This window comes from Labeo rohita, unplaced genomic scaffold (genome assembly GCF_022985175.1).
Source record: "Labeo rohita strain BAU-BD-2019 unplaced genomic scaffold, IGBB_LRoh.1.0 scaffold_298, whole genome shotgun sequence".
NCBI lineage: Eukaryota > Metazoa > Chordata > Actinopteri > Cypriniformes > Cyprinidae > Labeo > Labeo rohita.
The window spans coordinates 75789-86529 of NW_026129215.1; the positions used below are offsets into that span (position 1 = coordinate 75789).

General features: G+C 35.5%; 2 long non-coding RNA genes across 2 annotated transcripts; both read left to right on the forward strand.

Moving 5' to 3' along the window:
* The first annotated feature begins 1637 nt into the window (after positions 1-1637).
* LOC127160157 (uncharacterized) lies at positions 1638-4399 on the forward strand. The gene is made up of 3 exons (XR_007826660.1): positions 1638-1781; positions 4160-4253; positions 4351-4399. It is a non-coding gene; the product is annotated as an uncharacterized LOC127160157 (long non-coding RNA).
* A 136-nt stretch (positions 4400-4535) lies between these two features.
* Positions 4536-7562, forward strand: LOC127160156 (uncharacterized). The gene is made up of 5 exons (XR_007826659.1): positions 4536-5502; positions 5777-5886; positions 6179-6228; positions 6414-6535; positions 6838-7562. It is a non-coding gene; the product is annotated as an uncharacterized LOC127160156 (long non-coding RNA).
* Positions 7563-10741: the final 3179 nt, after the last annotated feature.

Consider the following 10741-nt stretch of genomic DNA (forward strand, 5'->3'; position numbering starts at 1 on the left):
CCTAATCCCTGACCTAGCTCATTCAGTAGGGACTGCTGCTAGTAACTCCGGAGACCTGGGTTCCATTCCCACTCAGACCATTACACCTTCTGAGCTTTGGACATAAAGGATGGTACAGGAATAATGCAGATATTATGTTACACTATTATTATTATTATTATTTTTTTTTTTTTAAGTAATGTTTCTTGCAATGTACATCAGCAAAAAACTGCACTGTTTGAAGATGTAAACTTGTGACACCTGAATTTGATCTTGTCACAATATCTGCTTGCACACTCTCAGAAAAAAAAGGTACAGCTCTGTTGCTGGGGCGATACCCTAAGGTACAAAAGTAAAAAGGTACATTACCAACCCCCTAAACGGTATTATACCTTAAAGGAACATTTTAGTACTTTGAAAGTACATATTGGTACCTTAAAGGCACATATTAGTACTTTAAAGTATATATTTGTACCTTTTCACTTTTGTACCTTAGGGCAGTGGTTCTCAAACTTTTTCAGCAGGAGCCCCCCTTGTGTAGGGTGAATCCTTTTGTGGCTCCCCATGACGCAAAACAACCTTATACTTACAGTTTTACTTGCATTTTAGGTGTACGAAAAACAAATAAATTTGTACAATGTCAGAACATCAATTTGTAGTTTGTAGTTGTTTGTAGTCTTATTTCTCTAATGTTGAATATATACAATTTGTCAAATTCTGCATTTCATAAAATATACCAAATTGTATTAAAACAGTTTTGACAGTTAAAAATAACACTGTCTGAAAAGTGCAGCAAAAGTATTGAATACTAAACAGTAATTTATGATTTCCATAGTAGAAGCTGAATACTGAAAAGTTAATTTACATATACTTTGTAAAAAAGTGCATTAAACTTTCTACATTTTGCTGTACTAAAATGACAGAGGCTCAACATCTTTTTTTCTGCAAGAAAAATGATTCATTCTCTGGAAAAAAATCCTTACTTTTATTCGCATGCTCCGGATGAATTGTTTTGAGACATCAGTTGAGTTTACGTGGTTTCAGTACTTCAATGGATAAAATCTTAAAGCACAGTGTGGACTGTGGTCTGCCGTCACTATATTCCATGAAGCCATATTTTATGTACGAGTCGTCAAATTTACACAGTTTGTTTTTTTCAAGTTAGGCTATTCTGTATTAACCTTCTCAGCTGAGACACCGCATCCTCTATCTAAAAACTTATCCATTTTAAAGAGTCAGCATTTATCAGCTTGTTCATGGCTAACCGTTCTGTGCACTTGTACATCAACGTGTGTGTTGCATTTGATTGAGTATATTTTATTGTTTGTTTTTTTTATATTTCTGTTATTTTGAGTACATCATAGTTTACATAGGTTGACAATCCTGATGTACATACAGGTAAATTAATTTTTAAAAAGAATTTCCTAATCTAGATTCTAGAATTTCTATGCGCCTAGCGCTATATCTGGTGGCCCCCCCACGTGGTCGTGGCCCCCAGTTTGAGAACCACTGCCTTAGGGCACTGTCCCAGCGACAGTGCAAAAAGCACAGAACAAGTATAGCAAATGTGTATCTGTGTGTGGGCTTTGAAGAAGAAAGGGGACTTCAGTACACTTCCTTATCACACCACAGATCTGAGTTTCTATCTAGCATCATGTCCAAAAGCATTTGGTGCAGAGATTTTCTCAGACGTCTGTAACAACTCATTATCAAAGCTTCAAGATCAGAAAGCATGAGGGCATCTACTTCGTGCCTGGTGTTCGGGCTGCTCCTGCTGATGGCCTGGATGTCTAAGGCTCAATGTAAGTTCTCTTGAAATTCTCTTCTCACTAAATTGTCATGTATATAAGATATACAGTTGAACATAAACTTAAAGTGATTAAAAATAATCAAATTAGAAACAAAATAATTTTACATCCAGGTACAATAGTGGAACCTTTGCGTGTTCCTCAGTGAACTTTGTAATCCTCGGTAAGCAACCAAACATATATAGAAAAATCTTGAAAGAACCCAGAAACAAACCAATATGCTGATTAACCAACTAGATGTGCACTGTAAAAAATGCTGTGCCCATTTTACTCAAAATATTGAGGCAACTATTTGCATCAGACTTTTACATATTTTGAACTTATTTTATTCTTGTTTGTTCTATTAGACTTTACATGTTTCCAACTTGACCTCTTAAGCAATGGCAATTCAATTTTTCAACTGGCAACTCAAATTTTCAGTTTACAAAATATAGTTGTAAGTTTGTAAAATAAGCCATATTTTTGTATTTTAAAGATGTATTCAATCTATATTTAAATATTTCAACGTTTTTCTACAATAGTGTAATGAAACAGTAAACAGGCATCTCAAAACAAACCACTTATTTATTTTACAATGTTACAACAGTGCAAAAATGCAAATTACAGAGCAGCATTAACACTACTGGTAACACTTTAGTTTAGAGACCAACTCTCACTCTTGCTTAGCATGCATATTTCTAGCATATTGACTGTTTATTAGACTTACAGAGCACATATAAATGAATCAACACTTTAATTCTCTTTAAAGCTCTTCACGGAGGACCCGAGACCCGAAGACACGGGACCCGACCCGGGACCCGTACGGGTTCGGGTCTATATTTTAAACGGTCGGCCGGGTTCGGGTCGGGTCCCAATCTATTTCCTCCTGTCCCGGGTCTGTTTAACATTTGTGTGGAATACCCGAATCGATCGGAGAACACCGCACTCGCCAGTGATCAGTGTCCGTCAGCACTTTGCGTATGTTTTGTAACTTGCAACTTGCAAAATTAGGATGAGAAAAGTGTGAGCGGGAAATAAGGTGGGAAAAAACACGCGTGACGTGAAGTTAATGTTAGTACTGCAAGCGGACGGTATCAAGCTGTCTCATGTGAATTTTACCTTTAAGCTTCATAAGATTAACTAGGTGGAGATTTAAGCATATGTTTTGTATTTTTTTGTTTTACTGAAGAAGAGACGCACCTGTTATTGAACACGCACGATGGTGCAGTGCAGGGTATACGCAGGTATAAATCCACTCTGATGCGTATCATTCAGTAGTGTCTTGCATTAGCCAAAATCATGACAGTCCACCATATGATATCTAATCCAACTGCACGTGAATAAATGCAAATACTCCATAAAAGCAAGACAGTGGCGCCAGCTTCCTTTGAAATATGATTGCGCCCGCTTCGTCCTGCTTCGTGACAGAAATGCCGCCTGCATGCGCAAGAGCGTGTCGGGAGGCGCGCAGAGTGGGTAACATGATAATTAATTGATTACTAATTTGAATCAGTACATTATAACGAAAACAATACCTTAAATAAATTAGGAGTATACTCACTTCTTCAGACACTACTGCGCATGCAGTAAAGTGTAACACTTCTTGTTCTGTGCGTTTTCTGGAAAAAAAAACAACAACAACAAAATAAACTAAAACTGCTCCGAGTTGGAATAGTGAATAGATTAAGAAGGTTCTTTCACTCGACAAGAGAGAGGAAAAGCCTAACATGGACGGAAATGTTAGCATCAAGGAGGATTGTTCGCATTCAGGGCTACTAACCGGGTAGTAAATTTAAGGCATTTCTCGGGTCTGCATGAGTTTGGGTCCCACTTTCAAATTAAATACGTGTCCAGGTCGGTTCCGTGCAACTAATTTACGCGTCTCTTCGGGTTCGGGTACGAATTTTTGGACCCGTGAAGACCTCTACCACACATCCTTTTCAGATGAATGCGTTCACCTTTGCATAAAGCTGTTTACAGGCTTCATGGGGGGAAAAATAAATAAAGAAAAATAAATAACAATAGAATACACCTAGTTTTTATGATGGACTCCCTCAGAATAATACAATATCTTAACACTACAAGCTAAGCACACTTCACTTGGGTTAGTTTCCTGCAAAAAAAAAAAAAAAAAAAAAAAAAAAAAAAGGAAATTTTGTCATCATTTATTCACCCTCATGTTGTTCCAAACTGGCAAGACTTTTGTTTATCTTCAGAAAACAGTACTGTATCATATGCAAATTACACTTGATTTTGTTTCCTTGATGTGGAATTCCTGAAATGCAAATGCGAACTAAATGCAAAATAAAAAACCAAATTGCTCTGTGGATAAAGGTGAGCTAGATAAATGATGCATTTTTTTTTTGTTTCCTTTGGTTATCCTCTTATTATAGAGCATGGTGATCCTTGCACTGGGTCAGAAGCCAACTTTTGCATGAATGGAGGAATATGCTTTAAAATACCATCGGTTTCTACTCCCACATGTGTGTAAGTATCGTCATGAACAGAATCTCTATTGTTTTGTCATTTACATTATAACTTACCCGTGAAATGCCTTGCTTGAAACCCTTGTCCTGTCATGTAGCTGCAGTGCGAACTATGAGGGCAGCCGATGTGAGCAGTTTCAGCTGTTTAGCTTCTTACTCGACAGTCAGGAGAAGGGCATGACCAATGCTGTGATCATCATCCTCTTCATTTTAGTGGTGCTTGGTGTGGTCATCTACTACATTTGCAAGTTTGTACAGTTTATGCAAGGACCGCTTTGACACTTCAAAAAGTTAATAAAGAGATCATAAATCTAATCCATAAGAATTGAGCAAATTAGTCAAAATTCTCTGAAGAGACTTGTCACTTTATATGATGATCAGATCTAACTTAGCTTCTAATTCATACACAATCATCAGAGCAGATCAGTAATGGTAAGTGGAAGCTCAAGCATTCCTGCTCGATGTGTGAGACGTTCATTCTTGTGTTATGTAGCATGTTTAGCTTCTGCAAGAACCAGAGGTTTGTTCTTGTGTCAAGCAAGTACTTCTACACTGTAAAAAAATAAGTAAAAATACAGTACAATATACCCTAATAATTACAGGAAATTTTCAGTTTTTGTTTTTTACAGGTGTTTTTCCGTATTTTTGAATTACGCTTTGCATTGTGGGAACAAGAACGTTGGTGGCTTACACAGGCGCGAAAACAGTGAAGAGAAGACGCGGAGAGTTTCTCGGTCAACGTTTCATTTTAATGTCGGCTTTCGAATTTGGGAAACATGTTTTTCATATACTCTTCGTGGTAAACGAGTTAAATGTCACATACATTGTTTATGTAAGGTTAACTTAGTTGCCGTCTGGCTTGTTTGGCAAATGAACATCGGAGCCATCGCACTCAACATTTCTCTGCATCCTCGTCAGACATCTTCTGCCAAATGAGGTAAGTTTTGACCTTTTATTGTCTGTTTTACACACACACACACGGAAGATAAAATGCAAAACACAAACTAATTCGGTAACGTTACTAGCAAGCTGTCTGTGAAGCGACTGTGTAAACAGAGGCGGCCGACAGAATGCCGCTTCAGGTCAGCGGTCCGGTAACGTCAGCTTCTCGAGTTATCTTCACTCTAATGGGCAAATGCACACGACATTATGTCAAAATGACCGTTGTTTTTCTTTCGTTTTTTTTCTAATGACAGGACGTGATTGCTGCTGTACTGTGAATCTCAAGCACACCTGCATTCTTATCATGGGTTTGTATTCTGTTTTATTAACAGTTTTATTTAACATTCGTGTTAAGTATCAGAAAGAAAATGGTTATTGAGTAAATTATTTTGTTGACTTTCACAACAATGTGAAGTTGTTTGGTGTCTGATGCGTCGGAAGCCACGTCACAGGCAACGCGCTAACCTTACCAAAATGATCGGATTGATTACTTTTGCATGTTATCATCCTTGTTTGTATAAGGTGTGTTCAAACTGCTTGTCATTATGTATATGGTCATTTTGTAATGTCTTTTGTGTATAGGTGATGGGCAGCTCAAGATTGCTGTCCTTCAAGAAGTTAATGACCACTGTTGAGGTTGTGAGCTACAAATACCCAGAAGAGGCAGCACTTGCATCGGAATTCATACAGAAGTAAGCAACATGTATGTTATGAAATGTGTATCTGTTTATTTAATTGAAAATAATGAAGTATATTGTAAGACACAGATGATCTGACAAGCTTGTATGACAGATGTGAATGGAGACTATTGGAAATGTAAGTTAAGCAATTTATAAACAAATATTTTAATTGGCAAGTATTAGGGTTAGCAGTTATTTTAATGAACTTAAAATACTGTATGATTGATTTTCCATCTTCAACCTGCATATTACTCTGTAGTTCAGTTTCATTCATTTCATTTTTATCATTATCCATTTCGTTTAGAGTTTTCCTGTGAAGAAATCCTAAATGAGGGTTGAGATGAAGGCAACCAGGTGGGTTTGTATTCTATTTCATTTAACATTAGTGTTCAATATTGAAAAGAAATTGAGTCTTTGAGTCATTTATTCTTTTGACTTTTACAACAATGTGAAGTTGTTTGCTGAACACGCCTTCAAAGGTGTTCAAAGAGGCTTGTCGTTATGTATATGGTCATTTTGTAATGTCTTTTTTGTTTAAGGTGATGGGCAGTTCAGGATTGCTGTCGTTTGAGAAGTTAATGAACAAATCTTCTTTCCTGTTGCGGTTGTGAGCTACAAAATACCCAGAGGAGACGGCACTTATTCTGGAGTTCATACAGAAGTAAGCAACACGTATGTTATTAAAAGTGTATGAAGCATTTGGTCGTGTTGCTGTTTATTTAGTTGAATATAATGAAGTATATTGTAGGACATAGTTGATTTGACAAGGTCATATGACCGATGCAAATGGAGACTATTGGAAATGTAAGTTAAGCAATGTGTAAACAATTGTAAAGTATTATGGATTGCAGTTGATTTAATGAACTTAAAATACTGTATGACTACTTTTCCACTCCAACCTGCGTATTACTCTGTAGTTCAGTTTAATTCATTTCATTTTTTTGTCATATTCATTTCTTTCAGAATCCTGAACGTGGTTTGAGATGAAGGCAACCAAGTGGCTTTGCATTCCTCCAAGACTCTTGCATGAACAGTTTCAAAAATCCATGTAATATTTGAGTTTTTCAGTTGAAAAAAATGGCACTTGCATTAAACATGCAGTTAAATGGTAAATAATACATCCCCTATAATGAATTGCATCACTTCAATGATATTTCTGTTACAATGAACTTCAAAATTCTGTTGTCAAGCCACTGGAGTAACATACTTTATACCATTCTGGACCTTGAAAATGCTAGTTGCATAGACAATCAATAGAGGGACAGAAAGTACCCAGATATAACTAAAATACTCTTAATTTGTGTTCTAAAAATGAATGAAAGTCTTATGGGTTTGGAATGGTATGAGGCTGAGTAATTGACTGAATTAACATTTTTTTGTGTGAACTATCCCTCTAAACAATATTGTTTTCTCTTATAAGAAAAAAAAAGTTTTGAATCTTTAATGTTTTACAGTTTGAAGTTTAAATTTTGTGACCACTTTTTAGTACAACAGCTGTATTGTACAGATGCTCATGTTTTCTTTTTTTTTTTTTTTTTTCTGTCTGTTACTGTTTAAAGCTAAACTGTCTTTTACAATACAGCCATTTTGCCTGAGTTGACACATTGTTAAATGAATTGAGTATTTGATATTGTTTAGTCCTAACCCACTTAAGGCAAACAAAAGCCATTGAATGCACTTTTAAGAATGTTTACATTAAGTAAAAATAAACCATGTTCAGTTTGTATATTGTGCTGGATTTATTTGCTTTATGTATATATAAATATATAAATATACCATTAAAACAGAAAAAGTCCTGTTTTTTTTTTACCGGTGGCAGACTGTAAATTAACAGACTGTAAATTTACGGTACAAAGTCCAGGTAATGAGCTGCCAGTACTTTTTCTGTTTTTTTATGGAATTTTTTTTTACAGTGTATTTATATTTAACATACAGAAAATTTAACCATGTAGAAACCATATAGAAATTTTAACAATACATTTTATTTCACCAACAGCTGGTGCTCCTGCAGTTCCTGAGAAGTGCTGCTTCAAATTTGTTGACTTTGAAATCTCAGCCAAAAAAACTGTGAGTGCTCAGAAGACAGGTTCACATTGCCCTCAAGCAGGCATTGTGTAAGTATTTAACTCTAAAATATATTATTTAGAAAAATTGCCATATGCTCCTGTTAAATTGTAAACAAATGATAAAATCAATTTTGTGAATGCTAAAAATGTAAATGTGAAATTTGAATGTTTTCCCCTCAGGATTACGACACAAAAAGGTTTAGAATTTTGTGTGAAACCAGACGAGCCTTGGATAAAGAAAGTGATGGAGCAGTTTGAAAAAACAAAAGCAGCTTGAAGAAGAAAAAGCAGCTTGAAAAAAGTGCAACACAATAATAGTGAACAAAAACAAGTGAACATAATAATACTGTTATTGCTTTACACAACTGTCCTTTCTTAATAAATGTATTTTTGCAAAAGATGGTATATAACTCTCATCAGCAGAACATCTCATGTTTAATAATGTACAGTTAGCCAGAAAGAATAACAGATGAAACAGATGAATGACAAACCTGCAAAATATATAATAGTGTGTGATCACATGAGGCATACAGGGACTCTTTATTGCCCTTTGCATTGAGAGTTTTGTGCACGTCGCTGTCTATATGCTGTTTGGCATGTGTTAGACCCGGAGCCTGCGTGTTAGAAATCTAAACTATCCAACAGAAACAAAAGAGCGATTTCATTCTCATTTCCATTTGGAATGTAAAGTGAGTTTATTATAAAGGGTACTTTGGGTAAGTATGGCTAAAATAACATCAGTTTAGATATACTGAACTCACTCAGGTTAAAACTGACCACCAAGCCCTGATCTAGGACCAGCCCCAACAACTAAAAAAATCCATTAAAATAAACCAAACAGGTCTCTGATCAGTTTAGGATAGACTGAGGGACATAATCGGTTCACAATAAGAAAGACATAATGTGCTGTGCAATAATGTGAAAACAGGTCTTCATATGTTTATGACCCCAGAGAAACACAAGTCACACACACAAGCAGACCATAAACCACCTATCCATAGCTTTGCTTTTCAACACATACGTTTAGCTCTGTATTAAACCCGATGCACTTGCTTCCAAACCTGCCACGAGACCTTCTTAACACTAAGATCTGTGAATGTGGTTAGCAGAGCTGAAAATGTCTCTGTTCAGTCAGAAATTATTACATTATATTACATTATAGTATAACAACAGTTTAAAGTTCCAAATGAATGTTGGTCAATATTCTTATTATAATTGACAGGTTGAGAACATGCACTTGACATACTGGACATGTGGTGTAATATTCTAGTCAACCAGAAGAGGGCGATAAGGTTGTGTGTGGATGTGACTATAAAAATATCCTACATTTTCATTCCTTTCATTCTTGTTGGATGAAATGTGCAGTAAACTGTACCATAGCACTCCTGCATGTGTTTCTTATGAGGTCATAAAACACTACAGCATCAAAAGAAATGCAAGGAGGTTCTGTTTTTTTAAGGAATGGAGCTTCATGATGCCTTTAAAAGATTTCTCCTTTTTTTGTTCGTTTCCATTGTCTTGAAAAACATACTTTTATCAAGGACACATGAAACTGAGCAAATATTTGGAGAAATTTAGTATTAACTCACTTGCTCACCAATGGGTCCTCTGCAGTGAATGGGTGCCGTCGGAATGAGAGTCAGAATTGCGAGTTTATATCTCAATTCTGAAAAAAAGTCATAACTTGCAATTCTGACTCTTTTCTCGCAATTCTGGCTTAACTCTGTTAAAAATCTCTTTAAAAGAATTAACTGAATAAAAAAGTTCTCACAGGGTTTATAATTAAAAATTTACAGTATAAAATACTAATTTATTTTTTTTAACTGAAAAAAAAAAAATATTTCAAAGACACTAAATTAACTATATTAATTTTGTATTACTTTTTTTTTTTAAATGCTAAAACTTTATTTCACTTTAAAGTGAATTACGCTCCCTCTATTCGTATCATACCTCTAAGACCTTTGTTCATCTTCAGAAAGGTAGTAAGGACATTGTTAAAATAGTCCATGTGACATCAGTGGTTCAACCGTAACATTATGAAATATATTCTCAAGGCTTCATGAAATTACAGTTGATTTGTGATATAAACTCGCTATTCTGACTTAAAGTATAAATAAAAAATGGCAAAAATAAAGTGAAGCACATTAGTAATGGAGTACGGAGTCAGGCATTACTACTAAAATATTACAAAGTATCAGTACTGTTTCTAGGCATAGGCGAGCTTGGCGGTAGTAGTGTTATACATTATTTTAATACAGAGATAGTGTGTTAAACGCACATTTTAGTTTATAGGGCCTATAGTGTTACAACCACCTGGCTCTGGGTGAAGTAACATTACAATGAAACTAAATTCAACAAATAAACATTTAATCAGAAATAAATCAAATTAATACAAGAATTATGTATGAATAAGAAAAAAAACAAACAACAAAAGAAAACAATCCAGGACTGGAGAGGGAAGATGAATGGCACCAAAGTCCAGAACCTACATTGATCTCTGAATCTCCTCTTTTTTGCCTAAACGCCAATCACAGGTAACACTACACACCTGTACCCCACTCTCACTCTGGAAAAGACGAAACCACGGCACAACTCCACTAATGGACAGATGCAAAATGAACACTCTGGCCTTAACAATAGTGTCTCAAAATGGAGTACACTATAGAAGTTCTTAAGATTATCTTACTAAAGAATAATTTTTAGTATATTAACCCTCATCTGTCCCTCCCGACCTTGTTACTAAAGTGTCCTTTATGGGTCTAATTGACCCGAGGGACTAAATCGTAACTATTTTTTTTTTA